The sequence below is a fragment of the Peromyscus eremicus genome, chromosome 22 (assembly GCF_949786415.1).
Source record: "Peromyscus eremicus chromosome 22, PerEre_H2_v1, whole genome shotgun sequence".
Lineage (NCBI taxonomy): Eukaryota > Metazoa > Chordata > Mammalia > Rodentia > Cricetidae > Peromyscus > Peromyscus eremicus.
In genome coordinates, this window is record NC_081437.1 from 36,080,932 (window position 1) to 36,092,138 (window position 11,207).

The 11,207-nt window shown below is 53.3% G+C and overlaps 1 non-coding gene across 1 annotated transcript; it reads left to right on the forward strand.

The window, feature by feature from the left end:
- The first annotated feature begins 263 nt into the window (after positions 1-263).
- On the forward strand, positions 264-337 carry Trnaa-agc (transfer RNA alanine (anticodon AGC)). Its single transcript has one exon. It is a non-coding gene; the product is annotated as a tRNA-Ala (tRNA).
- Positions 338-11,207: the final 10,870 nt, after the last annotated feature.

Here is an 11,207-nt window from a genome sequence, read left to right on the forward strand (position 1 = left end):
AAGGAAACCACTCTGAACTGCTTCGAGGTTTATGAATTCCCAACTGTCTATGCTGGGTCCTGTTAAGGAAGACGAGACCTGCCCTTCAATACTACACACCACATCCTCTCTCTTCTTCACCCCCCTCCCAGGGTGTCGGCTCTCTATATCCATGTTTTATTTTACTTACCTATAGGACTATGATACCTTTAAAGTTCCTTGTCCAACACAGACATGGGGCACCTTGATGGTGCCTTTGAAAACACACACACGAGGTTGTTGGGGATTTAGCTCAGTGGTAGAGCGTTTGCCTAGCAAGCACAAGGCCCTGGGTTCAATCCTCAGCTCTGGAGAAACATACACACACACACACACACACACACACATCTAAACACACCCCCACCTACACAAATAACCGGTGCCCCTAGCAACAAGCAACTCAAATGTCCATAGCATCCTGATACGAAATAACCGTCAAGTGAACTGGCCTGGTGGCACACACCTGTAATTCCAGAACTGGGGGCGGAGGCAGGAGGATCAGGAGTTCAAGGCCAGTCTGAGCTACTTGAGACTAAAAGAGAGAAAATCTACAAATGGAAAGAGGTTATGCCCAAGAGCATGTGAAGAGTGCTGCCATTTACAAAAGCAACAGAGTCTGACGTGTCTGTGTGTGGAGGCCTCCTCTGGAAGAACTTACTAGAAAGGGGAACATTGGCTGAAGAGGAGAGATGGCTGGATAGACAGGGACCTGGTAGGGCTTTTTGTTGTATTCTCCTTTGTAATTTTATTGTTTATTGATGTGTTCTGATATGAGGGTCTCATGTAGCCCAGGCTGGCCTCGAACTCCTGGTGTAGCTAGGATGACCCTTACACTCCTCACCCTCCTGCTTCTGCCCTCCAGTGGTCACAGGTGTGCGACACCCTGCCTGGCTGCAATTTGAAGATGCTGAATTTTCCTTTTTTTCCTTCAATTTTTTTTTAAATTTTTAATTATTATTATTATTATTATTATTTTTTGGTTTTTCGAGACAGGGTTTCTCTGTGTAGCTTTGCGCCTTTCCTGGATCTCACTCTGTAGCCCAGGCTGGCCTCGAACTCACAGAGATCCACCTAGCTCTGCCTCCCGAGTGCTGGGATTAAAGGCATGCGCCACCACCGCCCAGCTAATTTATTTATTTTTATTTTATGTACATTGGTGTTTTGCATACATGTATGTCTGTGTGAGGTGTCAGATCCCCTGGAGGGGTAGAGTTACAGGCAGTTAGTGAGCTGCCATGTGGGTGCTGGGAATTGAATTCAGGTCCTCTGGAAGAACAGCCTGTGCTCTTAACCGCTGAGCCATCTCTCCAGCCCCTCCCTTTCAATGTTTTAAGAATGTTTATTGGATGTGTCTGAGAGTTGTATAAGACATAGTGTACATGCCTGGTACCTGCAGGGGCCGGGATAGGAGGCTGGATCCCCTGGAACTGGAGCGATAGAAGTCGTGAGCTGCCATGTGGGTGCTGGGAACTGAACTGGGGTCCTCGGCAAGGACAGCAAGAGCCATCTCCCCAGCCTCGCCCCTTAGTTTACAGCGTCCATTCAAAGAACAAGCACACAAACCACAGTGGGCCAGCCTCTGTCCCTTGACTGGGGTGGCAAGTCTAAGAACCTCCAAATAGAGCGGGATGGTGTAGGCTCAGTCCCGCCTGGAAGGGGCTTTGGACCGAGGACGGGGAAGAGGTGGAGAGAGAGCACCGAGGTGGTGGCGCACGCTTTTAATCCCAGCACTGGGGAGGCGGAGGCAGGTGGATCTCTGTGAGTTCGAGGCCAGCCTGGGCTACAGAGCAAGTTCCAGGACAGCCAGAGCTATTACACAGAGAAACCCTGTCTCAAAAAACCAAAAAAAGCAGAAATCGGGTCCTGGAGAAGCTGCATAAAGGGGCACAGACCCTCTGGAGTCTGTGATGGCCGACCGCCAGATCCTCTTTCTATACTCAGCCCCCATCTCACAGCCTTGCTTCCATCAAGGTTGACAATCCCCTCGTTCTGCTTCGCCTGCAGGTCGATCTTAAACCACAAGTCAGTCAACCTCTCCCGGGCCAATGGCCTGTGCTGGCCGGAAGGATGCCCAGAAGCTACATCCAACTCTGAACAGGAGCCCACGAGTCCAGCTTCTCCAATCAGAGACTTTCTGCCCTAAGCGGCCAAATGTGGCCGCTGGTCGCTGAGGGGTCATAGCAGGCCTAGGATGAGCGCACAGGTGAGGAGCTGGCTGCTCTCCAGGGGGCCCACTATCCAGTGCTCTGATTCAACCATGACTTGGGATAAGATGCATGTTGGGGTCCTTTGGGAAGAGATAGGAATGCCTTAGTTTTATTGCAGGTGATTCATTTTGGAAACTCAGTTAACAAGACACACAAAACTGAAGCCACACGGGACCACGGAAGTGGGGAAAAGAATAGGGTCGCTGACGGTGGGAAGGGGGGACCCCTGGGGATGGCTGGTCTAAAGAATCTAAGCTGAGTCGGACCAGAGCTCTAAAAAGAGCTGTCCAGAGGCCCTCTAGGAATATAGATAGGAAGGGAAAGGAAGGAGGGACAGAAGGAAGGAGGGAGGGAGGGAGGGAGGGAACTGGAATATCCGGGGGAAGAGGCCCAGGAGGGTGGCTGTGAGGATGTCACTGTCAATGGAGGGCCCTCAGTCGGTACCCTCAGGCTGGAGATACAACTGTGTGAAACAAGGTGGGCAGTGGAACCCCAGAGAACAGGGCAGAAGTTGGGGTCACAGGAGGTGGGAGGTAGGGAAGTAGGGTTGGACTGAGCTGGGGGTGTGGGGCTCCTGTTCAAACACTAATATTGGGGATAGAAGGTTCTAGACCCAGTGAAACCTTGCAGCCGCAAGGTCCTCGCCACTGAACCAGTCTCAGGGGGAGACTTACAATGTGTCTCTGGACTGGGGTCCGCTTAGAAACTTCACGTATCAGATACACCCTGCTAACAAGGAAACTGACCCCCAGAGAGCTGCTGAACCTCCCCTAAAGCGAGCCAGGATTGGACTCCTGGTTGCCTGGCTATGAGTGTGTGGGTAGGACAGTCCTGGAGTGGGCCATGTGGTCACAGCCCACCCTATGCCTGGCTCCTCTTCCTGGTCGGCAACCCTGCACCCCACAGCCTTGACACAGCCCCTTGGTATCCAGCTCACGCGCTCAGCATCTGCGCACCTCGCTGAACACACATCGCGGCTGTGTCTGTGATTTATAATCCTACAGACGCTACCAAAATGCCAAACTCTTCGCACCCGCTCTGCGGGTGTCTGCAGAGAAGGAGCTGCCGTGCAGAGAGAGCGAGCCTTGGCATTTGCTGGAGGGGCATGCTTGATTTCCCGGCTCCTTCCCAAGCATGCCAGAGGCAGCAGCTCCCGACTGCAACAACGCTGTGACTCTGCCCACCCTTCGCCTTCTTCCTGGAGTCGGGCTGCTTGGCAGAATGGGTGTTTTGTGTTGGTTTAGGGCATTCTTTTTGTTGTGGCTATAGGACACACACACACACACACACACACACACACACACACACACACTTTCTCTCAGGCTTCGTTAATTTGGGGGCAGGAAGGTCTTTGACAAAGCTTGTATCTCAGCAGAGCCTAAGTGACCCTCTTTAGATGCAAGGACCAAGGCTCAACCATCAAAATGGGTGTGAGACCACTCAGGAGCCTCCAAACCACGTGTCAGGGGTCAGGGCTATTCCTGAGGCTCTGAGGGTCCACGGGATGTAGAAAAGGGAAGAGGAATGGTCTGGGCCTCGGGACCTTGCTCTGAGATGAGCAGTGGCGTTAAGTTCTGCTCCTGCGTCCAAACTCCTTCAAAGAAAGGGAGGTGCCCATGGAAACAGGCCTGGCTGTCTTAAGGACCTGGGACCGACAGCATGAACAGTATGGTAAGGAGGAGGAGAGGGTAGGACTGGCCTTTTTCTGAAACACTAGACGGAACCCCAGCCCTGGAGGGACTACATGGAGCAGAGTCCTCCGGCCCTGCCATGTCCCGCTATAGCCCATGGGAAGACACACCTCAAGGATGCTAAGTGCTGCCGAGATCCATGGATAACCAGCAGCCAGCCAGCCTGAGTCATAGGAACTCTCAGCTCAGTCTGATCAGTGACAGGGACACCCCGTCTATCAGCAAAGGAGAGGAGGATTCTGTGCAGAGACTTGGGACAGAGGAACAACAGTCATAGAGCAGGATACCACCCAGAGACAGTAGGAAAGCTGGCTCCTGGAAGCAGAGAGCCCCACCCCCACCCCAGGCTCCTTCCTGGCCCTTGGAAGCTTGGGCTGCTAGGACAGATCATCAGCTGAGGGATGGGGTAGCTCTCCAGAAAAGCCCATACTCTGGCAGGTGCGCACGGCCTTAATTCAACATTTTCCAGTCTCTTGGGCTCTTGTTTTTTCGAGACAGGGTTTCTCTGTGTAGCTTTGCGCCTTTCCTGGAACTCACTTGGTAGCCCAGGCTGGCCTCGAACTCACAGAGATCCGCCTGGCTCTGCCTCCCGAGTGCTGGGATTAAAGGCGTGCGCCACCACCGCCCAGCTCTCTTGGGCTCTTGTAATAGTCCATGCTCGCTAGGGCCCTGGGCTCCCATGGCACATTCCTAGGCAGGGGAACTAGTGGTTTGTCTAAAAAGATGGCATTTAGAGTCAAAACTGAAGGCCCAAAGAGGATGATAGAGGCTCTAGGGAGGACCAGACAGATCCCAGCACTGGGAAGGCGTCTCACTGGGCTCAGCTGGGAGTTGGCAGAATCATCCCATTGGAAAGACAGAAGATGCAGGGGGCAGGTGCTTGTCCGCTACGAGGCAGACCACGGTCAGGTGTGCTGTCACTGGAACCGGGCTCCATGCTTTGGGCTGGGCCCCTTCCTTCCCTGCCAACATCCTGAGTGGAGTGAGTGTCCATGTGCACTGAGCTGGTGTCCTCCACTGAAGGCCCTGGCCAGGGAAGTGGCTGTCATAGCCATGTCACAAGACGGTCTCCTAATGCTCACTTCCACGAAACTGTTAATGTGGAGCCCACGAACGCCGCCGGCAGCAGCTTCACGCTCGCTTCCCGGCACTCATTCACAGGCGCCTATCGAAGACCTGGATAAAATATTTAATACAAAAGGCCTCATTTTAGCTCTCTTGGAGGCACTCAGGCAGCAGCAGCAGCAGAGGATGGAGGATGGGTTCGGTGTGCACGCCTCCTGACCCCTCTGTTATTCATTAAGCCACTGAGCCAGCCTTATTGATGTTCAGCTGTCTGGGAAAATACCTGAGAAAATGCAAACCCTTCTGCAGGGACAGAAAATCACTGTGCATGCTCCCCCGAAGAAATATCCACTTCGCCCTGGCCATCAGACAAACCGAGGCTTCATTGATCAGACAACCCTGCTTTCATCTTCTAGGGGGTGAGGAGTAAGGGTCCCCTGGAAGAGCACAGCCACCTCCTGCTTGGCTTAAAACACTTTCTATCCTACCAGGGCTCAGATCAGACAGCAGCCTTCTTGGAGCTCTGAGGACATGGAGTCCTCCCACATTGATTTCGCGCTGCCGCAATGGCAATTGGGGGAGGGAGCTAACAGCTCCTATGGCCCCTCCCCAGGTCTCTGTTCTGCACTTACGGTCCTTAACACACTGAATTGTGAAGTAAAGAGAAAGTAAACTAGCAGCTGGGGGAGCTCTAGGGAAATATTTACCCCAGCTTGGTGCGGCAGGTAAAAAGCCTTGCTCACAGTGTCATTCTGTTGATCACTCAGACGGGCCCTTGGGAACCCAGTGCTCCAATGTCCCACTAACCACAGCTCGGCGCTGGCTAGAAACGTGAGCGGCACTCATCCCACTGGAGAGTGCTCCCACCAGTCAGACCACCAAGCTCAAGGACTGCTAGACGGACACTGGAGGAAGCAGGTAGGAGACTGGGTACCAGATCCCGATGAAGTCCTGGACTCAGGAAGCGGCTGAGAGAGTCTTCTGTGAATGTGAACTTCAAGAGAGTATCATGGAGAGCCTGTTCCCTGTCAGGTGGAACAGAGGTGGCGGGTGGAAAGAGCCTCAACTATGCTCTTACGGTGACCCACAGAGGAATGCCGCTCCTGCCGCTGAGACCCTGTCTTCGGGGTGACTGCATTTAACAGAACAGCTCGGACCCACGTCCTGCTTTTTTCTCCAGATGTGCAGGTAATGGTCAAGCAGCCTGTGGCCTCTGCGGCCTCCTCGTCCCTGTGGTTCTCTGCAGAGGGGCCATCAGCAGCCCTGATAAAATGTAACAGGAGAGGCACCTGGAGCCACCCAAGCCGCACTGAGGCGGGACGGACACTAGAGGGCGCAGCCCAGCAGAGTCCATAGGCCGTAGCTGATACCTGTCTCCATCTCTAAACCAGGTAAAACAGCATAGTGGGTCTAAACCAATGGTTCTCAATCTGTAGGTCACGACCTCCCAGGTATCGAATGACCCTTTAAAGGGGTCACCTAAGACCGTCCTGCATGTTAAATATTTACATTATGATTTATAACAGTGGCAAAATTAGTAATGAAGTAGCAATGACAGTAATTTTATGATGGGGGGTTTCATCACAACAGTATTAAAGCGTCGCATTAGGGATGTAAGAACCACTGCTCTAAACTCTCATAGGCCCATAGGGTAAAATATACAGGATTTGGGCCTGTTTGGAATATAATGGGTTAAATCAGATTGAGGACAATGCTCACCCCTGATTCTTCTTTCCATGTGGTTATAGGAAAATCTGATGTTACATATGCATATGGCTGTCACCATACTTCTGGTGGACAGTACTGGGCAGTACTAAGTGATAGTACCGACGACTTTGTAGCAAAGGCCACCAGACTGGGTTATTCTCCCGCCCACTAGCACAGTACGGTGTCCTGTGCTTACTTCGCTCGCCGACACCATGAATGAAAGATAATGTGTTTGCACCTCAGTCCTCATCAGTTCCACAGCCCTAGCTTGCAGGGCTAGCTTGGACCTCTTTGGGGAGCCAGCTGCCAGGGACCTGCAGCCTGACCCCAGCCTGGGAGGCTCCTTCCTCTTCTGAGTGACCACAGCCAACCCCCAGTGAGCTCTAGGGGAGGCGGGCTAGGGTGCTCCTGGGCACCCAGACGCAAACCCCACCTGCCATCTCTCAGCTGGAATGGCTCCAGACCAGGGCTGGTCACCGTAAGAATCTTCCTGACTGCTGAGCCATTCCCTGGGAGCTCACACTCCCAACTCCCCAGAGCCTCAGTGACTATAGGAAAAAGGGACGCAGGGTTGGCAAGATGGCTCCTTGGGTAAAGGCACCCCAGCCACCCGCCCTGAGGTCCAGAGTTTGAACGGTGGAAGGAGAGAAGCGAATCCTACAAGTTGTCCTCAGAACCTTCTCTCTCTCTCACACACACACACACACACACACACACACACACACACACACACGCACGCACGCACGGTGACACCGCCCATCACACACATGTGAAACATAAACGGCTGAGTAAAAGTGTAACGTTAGAAAGCGGGCAGCCGGCAAGACGGCATGGAAAGCCCCACCCCACCCCACCCCACACCGCTCCACACCGCAACGTTCCACCTCCCTCCCTCTGCACTCTCCAAGGCTGAAAGGCTCCACACGAGTTAGGGAACCGGAAGAGGTGGAGAAAAAGAAGAGGAAACCCCCAAGAGGAAACTGCCCCTGTAACAGGAAGAGGGCCCTGTGGGTTACACCCACTCCAGTCACCCAGGAAGCCCCTCCTCACCTGCTGCAGCCCGGTCAGACACAAACATCACTGTTCTTGGCATCCCAACGGGACTTCTTCCTACCTTCCCCAAGGCCCTCCATTTTCAGGGTGTCATTTACTTGGTTTTCTCACCATTAGACTCTGGTATCCATGTTTCAGCCCCAGGGCCTTTGTGCCTGCTGTTCCTCCACCACTGTGCCCTTTTCTGTATCAGTCATTCCTTCAGCATTGGTGCTTCCTCTTGGGGAGACCTCTAGGATTCATGCATACATGTGTGCACATGCGAGTACGCACACACACGAGCATGGACATATAATACACACACACACACACACCCCTTTTTGGCATGTACAGAGAGAACACAGAGGTTGACATCAGGATGTGTTTTTTCTTTTTAAAAATAATTGCTTTTAGGAGTTGGGGATTTAGCTCAGTGGTAGAGTGGTTGCCTAGCAAGCACAAGGCCCTGGGTTCGATCCTCAGCTCAGAGGACCAGTGTGTCATGTGCTCAGAGAGGACAGGAAAGGATGTCAGAGCCTTGCAGCTAGAGTTACAGGCAGCTCAAAGCTGCGGGATACAAGTGCTGGGAACTGAACTCAGGTTCTCTGCAGGAGCAGAACTTGTCCTTAACCACGGAGCCATCTCTCCAGCCCCCAGGAGGGCTTTTGTCTTTTGCTCTTGGATCCTGCTCTCCCTCACTGCTTTCTGTCTCCCTCCCCTCAGCTCCACCTTCTGCTTTCAGAGTCAGGGCTCTCTCTGCACCTAGAGGTTCCTACTCACCATTCTGTGTAGACTAGCTGACCAGAAAGACCCTGAGGTCGGGCTGCTCCTGTCTCCCTCCTACAGCACCGGGGTGACAGAGCCTGGTGCTCAGAAGAATGGACCCAGGAATGAAGACTCTTCCCAGCCTCCCAAGGGCTTCTAGTAGGGACCCAGGAAGGAATGTGAAGAAAGCACATTCTGGTTTGGTCTTCTAGAAACCTCCACTCACTGGCATGGGCATAGACACAGCAGGGTAGACACCCAGGAATGTGTCACACCAGGAGGCTGCTCACTAGTCCAATGTGGACGTCCCTTCTATTGGACAGCAACCCAGCTATGGGGTCCCAAGTAAGGCTTCCTGCTCCTTCCGAAGAGGTTATTATCATCAAAGATGCTCTGGGGGTGACTGAACCACAGTAAACATCATTAGACCTTTTATAGTCCTCTGCTTCTAGATGGGACCAGAGGGACATCTGGGCACCTAGTTCCCTGTAGTGGGGGAGGGGAAGGCAAGGAACCGTGTGGGAGTCCGAGGGAGAGCATACTGCCCTACAGTATTTACCTGGGAGGAAGTGACAGTATCCCACGGGGACAGAGGTCTGGCCAAGTAACATGCAGCATGACCAAGATGACCAACCCGGTCACAGGCAATGGGGAGGGCTGGAGAGATGGAAGGCAGAGCATGTCCAGCCCCCAACTCTCCTCACCTAATGGCCAGCTTTATAGAAACCTCAGAATTAGCTAGTCAAAAGCTCAGGACTAACTGGGCGGTGGTGGCACACGCCTTTAATCCCAGCACATAGGGAGGCAGAGTCAGGTAGATCTCTGTGAGTTCAAGGCCAGCCTGGGCTACCAAGTGAGTTCCAGGAAAGGCGCAAAGCTACACAGAGAAACCCTGTCCAAAAAAAAAAAAAAAAAAACCAAAAAACAACAACAACAACAAAAAACAACTCAGGACCCCAGTGATGCTCACCTACACATTAGAAGCTCAAGGCTGAGCCATAGGAACAAACACATCATATAAATACACAGTCTTGCTCCTGGGGACTGAGTATAAACTATGAATTGACTCCCTCTTCTTGTTTTTAAGACAGGGTCTCTTGTATCCCAGGCTGAACTTGAACTGGACATTGAACTCCTGATCCTCCTGCCTGTATTTCCCAAACGCTGGGATTAGAGCCATACACCACCATATCCATTTTGTGCAGTACTGAGGGACAGAATTTAGGGCTTTGTACATCTTAGGCAAGCATGCTACCAACAACCCCAACCCCAGCCTATCCCCTGTCTGACTGCCTGCCTCTCTCTCCCTGTTTCTTGTGACAGTGTCTTTCTCCACAGCCCAGGCCAGCCTTGAACTCAAGATCCTCTTTGAGATTACAGGAGCACAGCATGCCTTGCATGCTCTTTAGAAGGGTGTGTAACACATCACCACAAGCTGGAGATGGGCAGAGACCTCTGTCTCCTCCCACCAGCCCCTCTACAGACGGAAGCCTTGTGCCATCAGTTCTGGTCGGATGGAGCCAGCAGAGGCCTCTCTGCCTTGCTGCCCGGCACCCAGGCTCAGGTTGGCACACCGGCCCCAGGCTTGGCGCGGTGGGTTCTTCCGGGCTGGCTGTGGAATGACTCACACATGGATTCCTGACTGGGAGGGATGATAGTTCATATCAACAATGCTCTGATGCTGTAGGCCAATAAGAGCCTTTCCCCAGTGGACAAGGGAATGGAACAGGCCTTCCAGAGCTGCCTCTGTATAGCTAGTGACTCGGACTGCCTTGGCCTGTGGCCAGCACCCAACACTCCTGGGAGGGCCTAGCAGTAACCTCAGGGTGCTGAGCCAGGCCTAGCATCAAGCAGGTAGATTACCTCTCATTGCTCCCGACCCAGCCTCTCTAAAAGGGCTGCAGTCCATGGTGCCAGGCCATAAAAGGACATGTGGGCTTGGTGGTCCCTGGGGCAGACCCTGCCCGCAGCCTTCCTTTGTAGCCATATGCTCCTGGCTGGCTTAAGTTCTCTGACTCCAGGCTTCCCAGCTGTAAACTGAGGGCGAAGGTCCCCGTGGGGTGAGTTTATAGCATAACTATTTCTATGACAGGAAGGGAAGTGGGACTCACGAGGAGAGGTGGGCGAGCTGAAACCCCAGGAAAACGCATGGTGGTGGAATTGGCTGGACCTTTACTATGAATGACCCCAGACTCGCTCAGTGACTCCATCAGAGTACTGAGCGGCGGGAAGCCGCAGGCCCAGAAAGCTGCTCTTGCCGGTCATACCTAGTGCAATAGCATTAAGAACCCTGCGTGTCCTGTGCAGGCCGAGAGCCTGGGGTCACAATGATCTGCACACATCCCTGGGGTGGGTGGGGCCGTGGATGTTCTAACTCCTGTACTTCAAAGAGGAAATGAGCAGAAGGAAGGAAGGATGCTGTCAGGCAAAAGCAGGGCATGGATGGCGGAGGCTCTCACTGGCTAAGGGGAAGGTCTAGTCCAGGGCCCAAGCAGCAAGGGCTTCAGGAGGAGGAAGGCCCCTTCTCTAAGGTCGGGGTGTGCCTACTGCTTGGGAATAGGACCCTATGGTGAGGGATAGGGACCCTCAGTCTGTGACACACATTGTATAGCATGCACACGCGTGTGCACATGCACACACTCACCCACCCCTCACACCATGAGGTATTGTCTCACTGACTGCCCACAGTCTTCCATCCCCCCCCCCCCCCCCCCCCCCGGCC